Source organism: Gopherus flavomarginatus, chromosome 13, assembly GCF_025201925.1.
Source record: "Gopherus flavomarginatus isolate rGopFla2 chromosome 13, rGopFla2.mat.asm, whole genome shotgun sequence".
Taxonomy (NCBI): Eukaryota; Metazoa; Chordata; order Testudines; family Testudinidae; genus Gopherus; species Gopherus flavomarginatus.
Window position 1 is genome coordinate 372,315 of NC_066629.1, and position 17,596 is coordinate 389,910.

The window sequence follows — 17,596 nt, forward strand, 5'->3', positions numbered from 1 at the left end:
GAGGGAACTGACTGGGGTCTGTGTGTGTCGGGAGCGGCTCGAGCCGGGTGTGGGGCTCCCCGTGGGGCTGAGGGATCACAGCACCCGGGGGTGGGGGTTGCTGCAGGTCACTGGCCTACCTCTGGGAGAGGCAGCCCAGGCTGGGGAGGGAAGGGGGCCCAGCAGTGCCATGGTCCTAGGCTGCACCCCGGGGACCCCATAACCCCCCCCCACAGCTCCAACCCCCTAGTGATCCTCTAACTCCCAGTGACCTCCCCCTCATCCCCCCAGTGACCCTCTGGCCACCATGAACCCCCCAACAACCACCACTACCCCCAGTGAGCCCTCAACCCGCATTGTCCCCCCATCCACTCTGTGCCACAGGGACCCCCACCAACCCCCAAGCCCCTCATAGTCCCCACCTCACACACACTCCTGCATCCCTCCAGGCCATGGGGAGTGCCCCTGTCCTCCCCCACCCCACTCCTATCCCCCACCCCATTCTCCCCCACCCAACAGCTATCCCTTGCCCCCGTCCTCCCCTGCCCCACACCTAACCCCTGCCCCAACAGTTTCTCACTCCCTGGGGTTTTTTTGGTAACATTTCTCAGCTGTTTTTTTATATATAAACTATATCGCTCAACAGATTCTGTACAGCCCCCTGCAAACCCCCTTAACTCTGCCCTCCCCAGATTTCCCAGCAAACCTCCTTAACTCTGCCCCACAACGTCCTTGCCCATCCAGGCTGTTTCAGTCAGAATAAAGGTGCTTTGGGCCCATCGCTCTCCGTCGCTCCACCGGGGGTGGGGTCACCGCTTGCTCCTCTGCCTCCCCACGGGCCCTCTGCTCAGGGAGGGGACAGGGGAGCCCCAGAGGAGCTGGGAGTCAGGATTCCTGTGTTCCATCTGCCCCCCACCCCAGCTGGATGGGGGTGCTCCCTTCAGCCTGGGCCTGCTGCACTGTGGGGAGCAGGGACCCCGCAGGGGTGTGTGGGAGGGGCTAAGTATCAGAGGGGTAGCCGTGTTAGTCTGGATCTGTAAAAGCAGCAAATAATCCTGTGGCACCTTAGAGATTAACAGACGTTTTGGAGCAGGAGCTTTCGTGGGTGAATCCCCACTTCGTTGGATGCATGGGAGGCGCTAGGTGAGTATGGAGGGAATTAAGCATTGGGGGGGCTCTGTGGGGAAAGGGGTCTCTAGGGGGGAGGGGTCCTCGTGACGCCACGGCTCCCCCTGGTGGCACCCGGCAGTGCTGTGCTCTCGCTCGCTCACTCGCTCTCCCTCCCTCGGATCCACCTGTCTGTCCGTTCGCCTCTGCCACCTCCTGCAGCCACAGCTTTGTCTCGGTGAATGGGATGGAGAACTCGAAGCCTTTCCAGTTAAACCTGTTCACACCCTGGTAGGGGGCAGGAAAGGTGGGTGAGAGACCCCCCCCCAGCATGCCCGTCCCAGTAACTTCTGTAATAGTGCTAGGTGCAATCCGTGACTCAGTTTCCCCATTGGCTTGGACTTGCTGGATAGGAAGCAATTAATTTCCTCCCCGGGGATGGGCCAACCCAGGAGTCCTGGCTTTCAGTCCCCACCAGCCCCCGTGCCCCCCACCGAGCCGGGCGAGAACCCAGGTGTCCTGCCCCCCACCGAGCCGGGAGAGAACTCAGGCGTCCTGCCAGGAGAGAACCCAGGGGTCCTGACCCCCCAGCTGGGCGAGAACCCAGATGTTCCCTGCCGGAGAGAACCCAGGCGTCCCGCCCCCCCCCCCCGCCCCAGCCGGGAAAGAAGCCAGACGGCCCCTCCTGGGGAGAACCCAGGCATCCCGCCCCGCCCCTCGAGCCGGGTGAGAACCCAGGCGTACCCTGCTGGAGAGAACCCAGGCGTTCCGCCCCTCCCCCCCATCCGCTGGAGCCGAGAGAGAAGCCAGGCGTCCGGGCGGCCATACCTGTTGGTCCCAGTGGCTGCCGTGGAGCCCGTTGAGGTTGGCATAGTGGCAGTTGTGGTACCACCAGGCCCCGCGGTAGGACACCGTGCAGCGGATCAGCAGCCGGTTTGGGTTCGGGTCCCAGTCCCGGGTCGAGAAGACGCTGCCCGAGTGGTAGCTCAGCGCATCGCCTGGGCGGCAGGGAGTGACGGGAGGCTGGGGGGGACAGCACCCCTCCCCCAACCACCGCCAGGACACAGACCCCCCAGGACACAAACTCCCCACCCACTGTCCCTCCAGCCCCCAGCCATCCCTCCCTTTGCCCCCCCACTCTGTTCTCCCCGTTTGCTCGCCGTGCTGCGGTAGCTGCCCAGATGCAGGCGATAATGCTCGCTGGGGGGGTCCACTCGGAACCGCTGGTACTGGGCGAACGCAGCCTCGGTGCCGGCCCGGAGATCCACCCGCAGCTCCTACTCCCCCCCACTGTCAGCTCGTGCAGGGTGTCGTTACCTGGGGGCAGGACGCCTGGGTTCTCTCCATGCTCTGCCGGGGGCAGCCCAGCTCTGGGAGGGGAGTGGGATCTGGTGGGTTAGAGCAGGGGGAACTGGGAGCCAGGACGCCTGGGTTCTCTCCCGGGCTCGGCGGGGGGAGGGCTCTGGGGATGGCAGGGCTGCCCAGGACTCCTGGGTTCTCACTCACCCAGCCAGAACTCCTGGGACTGGTTCCCAAAGCCCTGGGCATAGTCCTGCCAGTCACGCCAGAAATCCCTCTTGCCGTTCATGCGACGCTGGAACACCTGGGGGAGTCGGGGGGATCAGAGACAGACCTCGGCCCTGCTGCCCCCCACCCCCGCACTCATCAGCCAGCCACCCCTGTCGGGCTTCATGTCACAGTACACCTGCAGGGGGCACTGCCTGTTGCCCCCTAGGTAGATGGTCACCTCGCGGGAGGGGCGCGGCCTGTTCAGCTGCTCCTCCGCGCAGTCCCGGGGGAAGGTGGTAGCTCAGCCAGACTGCCAAGAGAGGAGAGGATGGAACCCAGGAGTCTGGGATTCTGGCTCCACCCCCACCAGCCCCCACTCCCCTCCCCGAGCTGGGAGAGAACCCAGGAGTCCTGGCTCCCAGCCCCCCCTGCTCTAACCCACCAGCCCCCACTCCCCTCCCCAAGGTGGGAGAGAACCCAGGAGTCCGGGCTCCCAGCCAGGCTAGAACCCAGACGTCCTGCCAGGGCAGTAGCATCAAAGAACGTGGCCCCCTCCGAACATAGGTCCGGGGCCCCTTACAATGCAGAAACTGGAGTGCGGTATTTATTTTATACAATATACAGGGTTCATATTATGTATACATAGGCCTACAGTGTACATGTATTCCGTATTTATGCAAAGCGCTTCTTTAGAGCCTTGTTCTCCGCAAACTGGTTAATCAATGCATCACAGTCCAGAGATCTGGCAATCTTGTTTTTGATTGAGATAACTACAAGCGCAGAAAGCCTGTCACCTGTCATGGTTGAGCACAGGATATTCTTGATCAGTTTCATTCTGCTGAAGCTCCTTTCAGCACCAGCGACAGTAACTGGTGTGGTCAGAAGAATTCTGATGCAAATGCAAAGATTCGGATATATCTCCTGAAGGCTGTTCTTGTATATGTACGTTAAAAAAATTGTTTGCCGTGACAAGTCCTCTCTCTTTCTCGATGACATAAATAAAACTATTCAATTCCATTATGAGTTCGTTGGCATCAATGTCTCCCATTTTTCTTTCAAAAGTTTTGCTGTGATTCTCCAAACAGATATCCCACGATGTAGCGGTATGTCACCAGTGCCAAATAATTTACAACAAAAACAAAAAATGGCATATTTCTGAACTGAGTACATTAACCATGAACGTCTTATTTTCTCGCCATTTGCCATGGTTCGATAGAAATGAGTACTTGTGAACCTCCATCTTTCCTCGTTAAATGGAAATTCGTAACTTTCATTCTGCTGCGGTGGGCCACGTGCAACAATGTCACACACTTGCCTCTCCGATATTACAGACGGCCAATCTCCTGGATCACCAGTCATTGGTTCAGATTCAGATACTTCTTTCCCGGCAGCAGCTGGAATATCTGTCACAGTTTGTTTGGTAGAACAACTGGCTTCACCTTCGACCTCACTTGAAGCACTTCTGGATACTTCTGGATACGACTCGTCACTGCTAGCGCTGTCCGTTTCATGTGCCTGTACCTGTACGTTGGATTGCAGCACAAAATACGTTGACAACTTTGGAATTTTCTCAAGTTCCTTCTCGGCATCTTTTGCTGCCTTTCGTTTACTAGCTCCGCTCTTATACATTCTCTTAGACATCACAAAACACGCTTCTGTGTTGGAAACGATAAAAAACTAAACTAAATTAATAACATTTATCCGCCGACTGCCATTATGAACGCAAATACACATTCTTTGAATGGGTCCATCTAAAATTCGAAACTGACTGACAGACAACTGACGTAGCCAATAGCATTATGATGTATCATAAAGACTTCACGGTTTTGTCAGTAAAACCGACATGGATTGTGCAATAGCGTCAATAAATGTCACTTACCTAGTTATACCTTACATTTTTTTTGCCACTTTTAGGGGCCCCCTTCCTTGCGGGGCCCCCTCCGGTCGGAGGGTACAGAGGGCACTTGCTACACCTCTGCGTCCTGTGACTCACCCGTGTTGAAGGAGGTGGTGATGGGGGTGCTGGGGCGGCCCCCTGGATCGCCTGCACCTGGAGCTGGTGGCGGCTGGACGGGGTCAGGTTGCTCAGCTAGTGGGAGGCGGCGTCGGTGCCCAGGGGTATCTCCCGGGGGGAGAGGAAGTGAGTTGGGAGGGGGGGTGATCGGCCGCAGGGAGTGGGAGGGAGCAGCGATGGGTCTGGGGGGGACTCCTGGCTCCACAGACGGGGATGTGGGGGAAGCTGGGGGGAGGGCAGAAAGTGGGGAGAGGCATTGGGGGGGTGGTAGGAGGTGCTGGGGGACTCAGCAGGTTGGGTGGGGGGGTTGTAGGAGGGGCTGGGGGAGGGACTGGGGGTGTCCCCGGTACCTGCGTTTGGCTGGAGAGCATCTCGTAGCTCAGCAGGTAGCCAGCAGGGCGGGGATGTGTGGGGGAGCTCCAGCAGAGCTGGGCACTGCCGGGGGTCACCTCGGTGGCTCGCAGGTCCTGGGGGGCATCCAGCCCTGTGGGAGGGGATAGTGAAACAGGGTCCCCTCCCTCTGCTGCCCCCACTCCTTCTCCTCTCTCCCCACTGCTTCCCCCACTCTCCCCCTGCCGCCCCCACTCCTTCCCACTCCAACCTCCCCACTGCTTCCCCCAGCCTCCCCCGCCACCCCCACTCCTTCCTCCCCCCCACTGCTTCCCCCATCCCTCCCCCTGCTGCCTCCACTCCTTCCTCCCCCCAACTGCTTTCCCCACCCTCCTCCTCCCTCCCCCTTCTGTCCCACTCCTCCCCCTTTTGCCCCCACTCCTTCCTCCCCCCCACTGCTTCCCGGCCCCCTCCCCGCCCCCCCGTAGCGGTGGTGAAGGTGGCGCTGGCGAGGGAGCTGCGGTTGCCCCCGTCACCCCATGGACGCTGAGCAGATACTCAGTGTCCAGCCGCAACCAGGGGGTGCTCGGCCCAGTCCCTGGGGAGCTGCAGCATCACCGAGGGGCCTGGGGAGAGAGCTGGGGGGAGGGGGGAGATGAGATTGTGGGGGAGCCGGGGGGAGGCCAAAGGAGTCGGACACAGGCGCCAGGGATGGAGCCACGTGCCAGGGGAGGAGGGTGCCACCCTGCCCTGCCCTGCCCCCGTGCTCCCCCTGGGGGGGCCCGTAGCTCTGGACGGGGCCTGGGGCGGGCGCCAGCGCAGCAGGGCTGAGGTGTCAGTGACGTTGAGGGTGCTCAGGTCCGAGGGGCCATCAGGGACTGCGGAGAGAGCGCGCAGCGTCAGGGAGAGCAGCCCCCTGAGGGGACCCAGGTGTCCGGCCGACGGGGGGGGGGGAATCCAGGCATCCAGAGGGGTGATGTGATGGAGTAGGGGCTGTCTGTGTGGGGGATGGGAGAGCCGGGGATGTCTTTAGGGGAGGGACAGGATCTTTAAGCCTGTAATCTGAGCCAGGTAGGGGGGAGGGGGTTAGCACCTTGGCCTGGGAAGCTGGACAAAGGAATCGGCTGGCTGGAGGAGGGGCTGTTCAGTTTCGGTTTTGGGCGGCGTGGGGGGAATTCAGGGGATCCTATGCTGGACCCAAGCACCCTGAAACTCTAGAAGGACTCGACTGAGGGGTACTGACTGTGCCTACAAGCTCTGCTGTAACGTGTATTCCTGTTGTCCAATAAACCTTCTGTTCTACCAGCTGGCTGAGAGTAACTGAGTCCCAGGAAGAGTAGTGCAGGACCGGACTCCCCCACACTGCGTGACAACTGGTGGCAGCATGGGATATACTGCACCCCATGGACGGCACTTCCTGCAGTAAATGACTGGGGAGCAGTAAAACGAAGGGGTGATTGTAGGGGTGATTAACCCCAGGGAGTATGTGACCAGTGAGAACTTTGCAGTAACAGGGTCCCCCGGGGGATCACAGCGAGTGGTCCCAGGGGCGGATCAGTCTGCAGCTCCACCCTGGCAGAAAGGTGGTGACCTCAAGAAGGGCTGGTGCACTAGGGGGTCCCCCTGGAAACCATGGGGAGTGGTGAGCACCCCGGCCTGCGAGTGGCCAGCAGGAAGATGTATGCCCAGCGGCGTGAGTGTGACCTGCTGGAGCTGTGCAAGCAGAGGGGGCTGCGCAGTGGGAGACTCACCAAGGACCAGCTGATTGCCCAGCTGGAGGAGGGAGGTCGCTTGAATGAATGGAGCCCTGTCTCTGAGGGAAGCAACCGGGCAGATGCAGCGCAGGAACCTGTGTCTGTCCCCGCTGGGAGTGGTCAGCTGGTGGCTGAGGGCTTCCCGAGACCCCCTCTTCTTATGCCTAGGGGAAGGGCGGGGAGGAGCCCAGTGAATACCGAGGGCACCATGACCCCCCCGGCCAGCAGGGGATCCTCCCGGCAAAGCTCACCTCCCAGCAGGAGATCCTCCCGGCGACGCTCGGCATCCGTGGAGCAGATGCGGCTGGAATATGACAGGGAGCTGAGAGGGGAAGAGCTTGAGTTACGGAGGCAAGAACTGAAGGAGCAGTAGAACCAGCGTAAACATGAGGAGAACCAGCGCCAGCGTGAGAACCAATGCCAGCGTGAGCTGGAGGAGAAGGAGAAATAGCGTAAACATGAGCTGGACCTGGCCCAGCTGGCGAGCAGTGGGGCCCTGGCTGCGGTGAGTGAGGGGGGACCCAAACCTACAAAGAGCTTTGATAAGTGCTTGCTGGCCTGGTGTAAGGAGGGGGAGGACATAGACACCTTCCTGACGGCCTTTGAGAATGCCTGTGAGCTGCACAGCATTGACCCTGCAGACAGGATCTCATTTCTCACCCCCTTACTGGACCCCACAGCCGTGGAGGTGTACAGCCGACTGAAAGGGGCGGAGGCAGGGGACTACGAACTGTTCAAACAGGCCCTGCTCTGCGAGTTTGGGCTGACTCCTGAGATGTACCAGAAAAGGTTCCGGAGTCAGCGTAAAACTCGTGAGGTCACATACCCACAACTGGCCAACCGGGCGCAGGGGTATGCCCGCAAGTGGACAGCTGGGTCCCAAACTAAAGAGAACCTGCTTGACCTATTCATACTGGAGCACCTGTACTAGCAGTGCCCGCCCGACCTGAGGCTGTGGTTGATGGACCAGAAGCCGGAGAATCTACAGCACGCAGGCCAGCTGGCCAACCAATCTGTGGACAGTCAGGCAGAGGATAACAGGGAGGAGTCTCGAAGGAGCAGGCCTGCCTCAACGCAGAGAGAGAGTCACCATGGGACCTCCCAGCGGGGGCCTATGGAGAACCCCCACCAAAGGGGAACCTCCAGCATCAGGTCCATCCGACCCACTCGAGGAAACCCACGAGACGTGGGCTGCTATCACTGTGGCCAATGAGGCCACATACGGGCCCAATGCCCCAATCTCAGGGACAGACCGAGCAGACCCAACCCGCAGAGGGTTGACTGGGTAAAGACCCAGTTGGATGAGGGGCAACGTTCCCAGGAAAGGGGGGCTGGCAGCGTACAACCTGTGAAAGGGGGTAGGAGGTCCCCAGGTCAGCTCCTCTGGGGGGCTGGATGCTCCATGCTCCGGGTTTTTGGTTTACAGGGTGGGCGCAGGGCTGCCCCTCCAGAAAGAGTGCCTTGTTTCCCTGGAGGTAGATGGGAGGAAGGTCACTGGATACTGGGACATGGGCGCAGAGGTGATGCTCGCCCTGCCTGAGGTGGTGGCCTCAGATCGGATGGTGCCCGACACCTACCTGACCCTGATGGGTGTGGGCGGGACCCCATTCAAGGTGCCTGTGGCAAGGGTACACCTGAAGTGGGGGGCCAAGGAGAGCCCCAAGGACGTGGGGGTACACCCACATTTGCCCACGGATGTGTTAATGGGAGGGGACCTCGAGGACTGCCAAGTAACGCCCAGAGCGCCCTGTTGTGAATCGCAGTCAGAGTCAGCAAAGGGTACTGCGCCCCGACAATGGGGAAGGGACTCTGCCCGAGGTGCAGGACCCTAACCTGGTGTGGGGGAAACGCCCAGGGACACGGCTCAGAGAGGCTGAGGCCTCAGACTCAGCCAGCGAGAGAGAGCAGGTCTCCATCCCTGTTCCAGCTGCTGAGTTCCAGGCCGAGTTGCAGAAAGATCCCTCCTTGCGGAAGCCCAGGGACCGGGCTAACCTCAGTGCGGTACAGACCATGAGAGGTTGCAAGGAGAGGTTCCTGTGGGAGAAGGGGTTCCTGTACCGAGAATGGGCTCCCCCAGGGGAAGTAGAGTCATGGGGGATCAGGAGGCAGCTGGTGGTTCCCCAGAAGTTTCGCCACAAGCTGCTGTACCTGGCCCATGACATCCCTCTCGCAGGGCACCAGGGAATCCAGCGCATGAGGCAGAGGCTGCTACAGAACTTTTACTGGCCTGGGATCTTTACCCATGTCCGACAGTAATGCCAATCCTGTGACCCCTGCCAGAGGGTGGGGAAGGCCCGAGACAAGGGGAAAGCAGCTTTGAGGCCTTTACTCATCATAGAGGAACCTTTCCAGAAGTGGCCATGAACATAGTGGGACCTCTCAGCAAGACGACCCGGTTTGGGAAGAAATACATCCTGGTGGTGGTAGATTTTGCCACTCGCTACCCCGAGGCGGTGGCCTTGTCCTCTATCAAAGCAGACACAGTGGCAGATGCGCTGCTGACAATTTTCAGCTGGGTGGGGTTCCCCAAGGAAGTCTTAATGGACCAGAGGTCCAACTTCATGTCGGCCCTGCTCTGGTGCTTGTGGGAAAAATGTGCGGTCCAGCATAACTGGGCCTCAGCGTATCTCCCCTAGTCCAATGGGCTGGTGGAAAGGTTCAACGGGACGCTGAAGATGATGCTAAAAACTTTTATGAACCAGCACCCGCAGGACTGGGACAAGTACTTACCACACCTGCTGTTCACGTACAGGGAGGTACCCCAGGAATCTACCAGGTTTTCGCCTGTTGAACTGTTGTATGGAAGGCGGGTAAGGGGGCCCCTGGACCTGATGAGGGACGAATGGGAGGAGAAGGCCAATCTTGAGGGAGAGTCGGTGGTGGAGTATGTCCTGACCTTCCGGGAAAGACTGGTCAAGCTCATGGCCCTGGCCAGGGAGAATCTGGCCCAAGCCCAGAGGAAGCAGAAGGTCTGGTATGACCGCACAGCGCAGGCCTGCACCTTCGCCACCGGGGATCAGGTGATGGTTCTCATCCCCGTGAGGAAAAACAAACTCCAGGCTGCCTGGGAAGGGCCCTTCAAGGTTATCAAGCAACTAAATGAGGTAAACTATGTGGTGGAGCTGTCGAACTGGGCACATCACCGTTGGGTGTACCATGTGAACATGATGAAGCCATACTATGACAGGAGGAATGTGGTGTTGGCCATGTGTGGACATTGGGAGGAGCAGGGAGATGACCCCTTAGTGGATCTATTCCATGGGACAAAAGCTGGTTCCCCCCTGGAGGCGATTCCCCTCTCTGATCAGCTGACCCTGGCCCAGCACACTGAGATCAGAGGGGTGCTGCATCTATACCGACAGCTGTTTTCCAACCAGTCTGGACGCATTAATTTGACTGTCCACCAGGTGGAGACCGAGTCACATCCTCCTATAAGATGCCCCCCTTTTCGGGTCACTGGGAAAACTGCCCAGGACCTAGAAAGAGAGGTCAGAGACATGCTGGCTTTGGGGGTGATCCAGCCATCTTCCAGCCCTTGGGCCTCACCAGTGGTGCTGATCCCCAAGAAGGACGGGTCGATCCGGTTCTGTGTGGACTATCAAAAGCTCAGTGCCATTACCGTATCTGATGCCTACCCCATGCCCAGGCCTGACAAGCTCCTAGACAAGCTGGGAGGCGCTCGGTACCTCACTACCATGGATGTTACAAAGGGCTACTGGTAGGTGCTGCTGGACGCAGATGCCAGGCTGAAATCAGCCTTTATCACCCCTCTGGGGCTCTACGAGTTTCTAACCCTGCCCTTCGGCCTCAAGGGAGCACCAGCCACCCTTCAGCGCCTGGTGGATCAGCTACTGCGGGAGATGGAGAGTTTTGCTGTGGCTTATATTGACAACATCTGTGGCTTTAGCCGGACCTGGGAGGACCACATGTCCCCGGTTAAACAAGTGCTGAACCGACTCCGGGAGGCTGGGTTAACCGTAAAGGCTGAGAAGTGCAAGGTGGAGATGGCTCAAGAATCTTACCTGGGCCATCAGGTGGGGAGCGGCTGTCTAAAGCCGGAACCAGCCAAGGTGGAGGTGATCAGAGACTGGCCCACTCCCCAAACCAAAAAGCAGGTCCAGGCCTTTATTGGGATGGCGGGGTACTATCTGAGGTTCGTGCCCCACTTTAGCGCCATAGCCACCCCCGTCACTGAGCTGTGCAAGAAGGGGAAGCCAGACAAGGTGGTCTGGACCGAGCAGTGCCACCAGGCTCTCCGGGAGCTGAAGGAGGCTCTGGTTAGTGGCCCAGTTCTGGCAAACCCAGATTTTGACAAGCCCTTTATGGTGTGCACCGACGCCTCAGACACGGGACTAGGGGCGGTGTTAATGCAGGAGGATGAAAAGGGGGAGAGACACCCCATCGTGTACCTGAGCAAGAAGTTGCTACCCCGGGAGCAGAACTACGCGGCCATTGAGAAGGAATGCCTGGCCATGGTGTGGGCCCTTAAGAAACTGGAGCCAGATCTCTTTGGGTGACACTTTACCGTATACACCGACCACTCTCCCCTGACCTGGCTGCACCAGATGAAAGGAGCCAACACCAAGCTCCTGAGGTGGAGCCTGCTCCTGCAGGACTATGACATGGACGTGGTCCATGTGAAGGGAAATGCCAAACTGATAGCAGATGCGTTGTCCCGGAGAGGGGGCCCTGAACTTCCCCAGGTCACTGGGCAGAGTGACCCTGCTCAGTTCAGTCTCGAAGGGGGGAGAGATGTGATGGAGTAAGGGCTGTCTGTGTGGGGGAGGGGAGAGCCGGGGATGTCTTTAGGGGAGGGACAGGATCTTTAAGCCTGTAACCTGAGCCAGGTAGTGGGGAGGGGGTTAGCACCTTGGCCCGGGAAGCTGGACAAAGGAATTGGCTGGTTGGAGGAGGGGCAGTTCAGTTTCGGTTTTGGGCTGGGTGAGGGGAATTCAGGGGATCCTATGCTGGACCCAAGCACCCTGAAACTCCAGAAAGACTCGATTGACTGTGCCTACAAGCTCTGCTGTAACCTGCATTCCTGTTGTCCAATAAACCTTTTGTTTTACTGGCTGGCTGAGAGTCACTGTGGGTCCCAGGAAGAGGTGTGCAGGGCCGGACTCCCGCACACTCCGTGACAGGTGGCAAGGGGGAAGGACCCAGAGATCCAGGTGGCAGGGTGTGGCACTTGCCCTGCATGGGAAGGTAGGGGACCCAGGGCAGGGGAAGGCATCTGGCGCTGGCCCTGGGGCAGAGGAAGGGACCCAGGCGACCGGCACTGACCCCGGGGCAGGGGAAGGGACCCAGGTGTCTGGTGCTGGCCCCAGGGGACCCAGGCGTCCAGCCCTTACCCATGGTGACGTAGCCCACCAGCGGCTCGCTCTCCTCGAAGCCCCGTACGGCCATGACGCTGGCCCCAGGGATCAGCCCCTCGAGCGTCGTCTGCAGCCAGTAGGGGGCGCTGTTTTGTATGCAGTTCCGGGGGCGCTCCGGGGGCTGCAGGGGACATTTCAGGTGCTCAGTGGGAGGCACTATGGGGGGGTCACAGTGCTGCAGGGGCCAGCAATGGGGGGGGTAGCAGGGGTGGAGGCAGTGGTGGAGGGCATTGGGTTGGGGCACTACAAGGGGCCAGCGAGTGGCGCTGTGGGGAGTCAGTTTGGGGTGTTGTGGGGAGCAGCATGGGGCACTGTGGGGGGGTTGGTTTGGGGCACTGGGGGGCAGAAGGGGGCACTGTGGGGGCCATCAAGGGACGCTGTGGGGGGGTTGGTGTGAAGGGCCAGCGAGGGGCATTGTGAGATTCAGTTTAGGGCTCTGTGGATAGCAGCAGGGGGCGCTGTGGGAGGTTGGATGTGGGCAGCAGCAGGGGGCGCTGTGGGGAGTCAGTTTGGGGCGCTGTGGGAGGTCGGATGGGGGTAGCAGCAGGGGGCGCTGTGGGGAGTCAGTTTCGGGTGCTGTGGGGGGGCAGCAGGGGGTGCTGTGGGAGGTCGGATGGGGCAGCAGGGGGCGCTGTAGGAGGTCAGATGGGGCAGTAGCAGGGGGTGTGGTGGGGTCAGTTTGGGCTGCTGTGGGGGGCAGCAGGGGGCGCTGTGGGAAGTCAGATGAGGGCAGCAGCAGGGGGCGCTGTGAGGGGGGCAGCAGGGGGCGCTATGGGAGGTCAGATGGGGGCAGTGGCAGGGGGCGCTGTGGGAAGTCGGATGGGGGCAGCAGCAGGGAGTGCTGTGGGGCACTTACCCACGTGGCGCAGTTGGAAGGACACCTTGTAGCAGTCGACGTGGGTGGACGAGGCCCCCCAGGTCACTCCCACCGAGGTCCCTCAGACGTCGCTGAAGCGCAGGTCCTGGGGGCTCCCCGGCTCTGGGGAGACATGGGGGTCAGGGGGCTCCATGGTTCCTCAGGCGGAGCCAGCTGGGGGCCCCTTCCCAGCGTGGCCACTGGGGGGCAGCATCAGCCTGCAAAGCCCCATCCCCCCCGTCAGCCACCAGAGCCCTCCCCATCATCGCCCAGCTTTTATCCCAGTGCGCGCCCATCCAGCCGCCTGTCCCTCCCTCCATCCCCGCTTCCCACCCTCCTTCTGTCCATCCATCCATCTCTCCCTCCATCCATCCCCCTTTCCATCCGTCCCTCCCTCCCCACTTTATTCCTCCCTCCTTCTGTCCATCCCTCCCTCCATCCCCCCTTCCATCCCTCCTTTTCATCCCTCCCTCCATCCCCCCTTCTTTTCATCCCTCCCTCCATCCCCCCTTTCATCCCTCCCTTCCTCCCCACTTGATTCCTCCCTCCTTCTGTCCATCCCTCCTTCCATCCTCCCTTCCATCCCTCCATCCATCCCTCCTTCTGTTCATCCCTCCCTCCATCTCCCCTTTCATCCGTCCTTCCCTCCCCACTTCATTTCTCCCTCCTTCCGTTCATCCATCCATCCCTCCCTCCATCCCCCCTTCCATCCATCCCTCCCTCCCCTCTTCATTCCTCCCTCCATCCCCCTTCCATCCCTCCATCCATCCCTCCTTCTGTCCATCCCTCCCTCCATCCCCACTTCCATCCCTCCTTCTGTTCATCCCTCCCTCCATCCCCCTTTCATGCGTCCCTCCCTCCCCACTTGATTCCTCCCTCCTTCTGTCCATCCCTCCTTCCATCCCCCTTCCATCCCTCCATCCGTCCCTCCTTCTGTTCATCCCTCCCTCCATCTCCCCTTTCATCCGTCCTTCCCTCCCCACTTCATTCCTCCCTCCTTCCGTCCATCCATCCGTCCCTCCCTCCATCCTCCCTTCCATCCGTCCCTCCCTCCCCTCTTTGTCCATCCCTCCTTCCATCCCCGCTTCCATCCCTCCATCCATCCCTCCTTCTGTTCATCCCTCCTTCCATCTCCCCTTTCATGCGTCCCTCCCTCCTCACTTCATTCCTCCCTCCTTCCGTCCATCCATCCATCCCTCCCTCCATCCCCCCTTCCATCAGTCCCTCCCTCCCCACCTCCCTCCCTCCCTCCCTCCCTCCTTCTGTCCCTCCCTCCCTCCATCCTTTTATCCATCCGTCTCTCCATCTATCCTGTCCCCCCACCACACCCCATGGCTCTAGCCTCCTGGGTTGGGAGAGGCCTTTGGCCCACCCAGCTGCCCAATTCCCCCCTCCCCAGCCCCTCTCACCAGGGATGGGGCACGGGGTAGCAGGGAGCGCTGGGCTGCAGGGATGAGGGGCAGCAGGAGGCACTCGGCTGCAGGGACACGCTGGGGGCATCAGGAGGCGCTGGGATGAGGAGACATGTTGGGGGCTGCAGGGGACGCGGGGTTGAGGGGGCAGCAGGGGGCGCTGGGCTGCAGGGACGAAGGGCAGCAGGGGGCACTGGGATGAGGGGAGAGGCTGGAGGCAGCAGGGGGCGCTGGGACAAGGGGCAGCAGGGGGCGCTGGGCTGCAGGTACAGGCTGGAGGCAGCAGGGGGCGCTGCGCTGCGGGGACAGGCTGGAGGCAGCAGGTGACGCTGGGACGAGGGGCAGCAGGGGGCGCTGGGCTGCAGGGACAGGCTGGGGGCAGCAGGGGGCGCTGGGACGAGAGGCAGCAGGGGGCGCTGGGCTGCAGGGACGAGGGGCAGCAGGGGACACTGGGCTGTGGGGACAGGCTGGAGGCAGCAGGTGACGCTGGGACGAGGGGCAGCAGGGGGCGCTGCGCTGCGGGGACAGGCTGGAGGCAGCAGGTGACGCTGGGACGAGGGGCAGCAGGGGGCGCTGCGCTGCGGGGACAGGCTGGAGGCAGCAGGTGACGCTGGGACGAGGGGCAGCAGGGGGCGCTGGGCTGCAGGGACAGGCTGGGGGCAGCAGGGGGCGCTGGGACGAGAGGCAACAGGGGGCGCTGGGCTGCAGGGACGAGGGGCAGCAGGGGACACGGCTGCATGGACAGGCTAGGGGCAACAGGAGGCGCTGGTATGAGATGGCAGCAGGGGGCACTGAGACAAGGGGCAGCAGGGGGCACTGGGCTGTGTAGACGAGGGGCCAGCAGGGGAGCTGGGATGAGGAGACAGGCTGGGGGCTGCAGGGGACGCTGGGATGAGGGGTTGAGGGGGCAGCAGGTGGGCTGGGATGAGGAGACAGGCTGGGGGCTGCAGGGGACGCTGGGATGAGGGGTTGAGGGGGCAGCAGGGGGGCTGGGATGAGGAGACAGGATAGGGGCTGCAGGGGACGCTGGGATGAGGGGGCAGCAGGGGGCGCTGGGACGAGGGGCAGCAGGGAGCACTGGGCTGCAGGGACGAGGGGCAGCAGGGGACACTCGGTTGCAGGGACAGGCTGGGGACAACAGGAGGCGCTGGTATGAGATGGCAGCAGGGGGCACTGAGACAAGGGGCAGCAGGGGGCACCGGGCTGCGGGGGCGAGGGGCCAGCAGGGGGGCTGGGATGAGGAGACAGGCTGGGGGCTGCAGGGGACGCTGGGATGAGGTGAGAGGCTGGGGGCAGCAGGGGACACTGGGACAAGGGGCAGCAGGGGGCGCTGGGCTGCGGGGACAGGCTGGAGGCAGCAGGGGCCGCTGGGACGAGGGGCAGCAGGGGCCGCTGGGCTGCGTGGACAGGCTGGGGGCAGCAGGGGGCACTGGGACGAGGGGCAGCAGGGGGCGCTGGGCTGCAGGGACAGGCTGGGGGAAGCGGGGCACTGGGACGAGGGGTAGCTGGGGGTGCTGGGCTGCGGGAACAGGCTGGAGGCAGCAGGGGGCACTGGGACGAGGGGCAGCAGGGGGTGCTGGGCTGCGGGGACAGGCTGGGGGCAGCAGGGGGCACTGGGACGAGGGGCAGCAGGGGGTGCTGGGCTGCGGGGACAGGCTGGGGGCAGCAGGGGGCACTGGGACGAGGGGCAGCAGGAGACGCTGGGCTGTGGGGACAGGCTGGGGGCAGCAGGGGGTGCTGGGGCTGCGGGGACAGGCTGGGGGCAGCAGGGGGCGCTGGGACGAGAGGCAGTAGGGGGCGCTGGGATGCGGGGACAGGCTGGAGGCAGCAGGGGGCACTGGGACGAGGGGCAGCAGGGGGCGCTGGGCTGCAGGGACAGGCTGGGGGCAGCAAGGGGCACTGGGACGAGGGGTAGCAGGGGGCGCTGAGCTGCAGGGACAGGCTGGGGGCAGCAGGGGGCACTGGGCTGCAGGGACAGGCTGGGGGCAGCAGGGGGCACTGGGACGAGGGGCAACAGGGGGCGCTGGGCTGCAGGGGCAGGCTGGAGGCAGCAAGGAGCGCTGGGCTGCGTGGACAGGCTAGGGGCAGCAGGGGGCACTGGGCTGCAGGGACAGGCTGGGGGCAGCAAGGGGCACTGGGATGAGGGGCAACAGGAGGCGCTGGGCTGCAGGGACAGGCTGGGGGCAGCAGGGGGCACTGGGACGAGGGGCAACAGGGGGCGCTGGGTTGCAGGGACAGGCTGGGGGCAGCAGGAGGCGCTGGGACGAGATGGCATCAAGGGATGCTGGGACAAGGGGCAGCAGGGGGCGCTGGGCTGCAGGGACGAGGGGGGCTGGGAGGAGGGGCAGCAGGGGGCGCTGGGATGAGGGGACAGGCTAGGGGCTGCAGGGGACGCTGGACTGCAGGGTTGAGGGGGCAGCAGGGGGCGCTGGGACAAGGGGCAGCAGGGGGCACTGGGCTGCAGGGACAGGCTGGGGGCAGCAGGGGACGCTGGGCTGCAGTGACAGGCTGGGGGCAGCAGGGGGCGCTGGGACGAGGGGCAGAAGGAGGCTCTGGGCTGCAGGGACAGGCTGGGGGCAGCAGGGGGTGCAGGTCTGTGGGGACAGGCTGGAGGCAGCAGGGGGCTCTGGGCTGCGGGGACTGGCTGAGGGTAGCAGGGGGCGCTGGGCTGCGGGGACAGGCTGGAGGCAGCAGGGGGCGCTGGGCTGCGGGGACTGGCTGGTGGCAGCAGGGGGCTCTGGGCTGCAGGGACAGGCTGGGGGCAGCAGGGGGCACTGGGACGAGGGGCAACAGGGGGCGCTGGGCTGCAGGGACAGGCTGGGGGCAGCAGGGGGCACTGGGACGAAGGGCAACAGGGGGCGCTGGGCTGCGGGGACAGGCTGGGGGCAGCAGGAGGCGCTGGGCTGCAGGGTTGAGGGGGCAGCAGGGGGCGCTGGGACAAGGGGCAGCAGGGGGTACTGGGCTGCAGGGACAGGCTGGGGGCAGCAGGGGACGCTGGGCTGCAGGGACAGGCTGGGGGCAGCAGGGGGCGCTGGGACGAGATGGCAGCAAGGGGCGCTGGGATGAGGTGCAGCAGGGGGCGCTGGGCTGCAGGGACAGGCTGAGGGCAGCAGGGGGCGCTGGGCTGCGGGGACAGGCTGGAGGCAGCAGGGGGCGCTGGGCTGCGGGGACAGGCTGGAGGCAGCAGGGGCTCTGGGCTGCGGGGACTGGCTGAGGGTAGCAGGGGGCGCTGGGACGAGGGGGCAGCTGGGCTCTATGCC

The 17,596-nt window shown here is 62.7% G+C and overlaps 1 pseudogene; it reads right to left on the reverse strand.

Annotated features, from left to right (window-relative positions):
* Window positions 1-729: 729 nt before the first annotated feature.
* The window catches only part of LOC127033503 (tenascin-X-like), a 34,407-nt pseudogene continuing 17,540 nt past the window's right edge, over window positions 730-17,596 (reverse strand).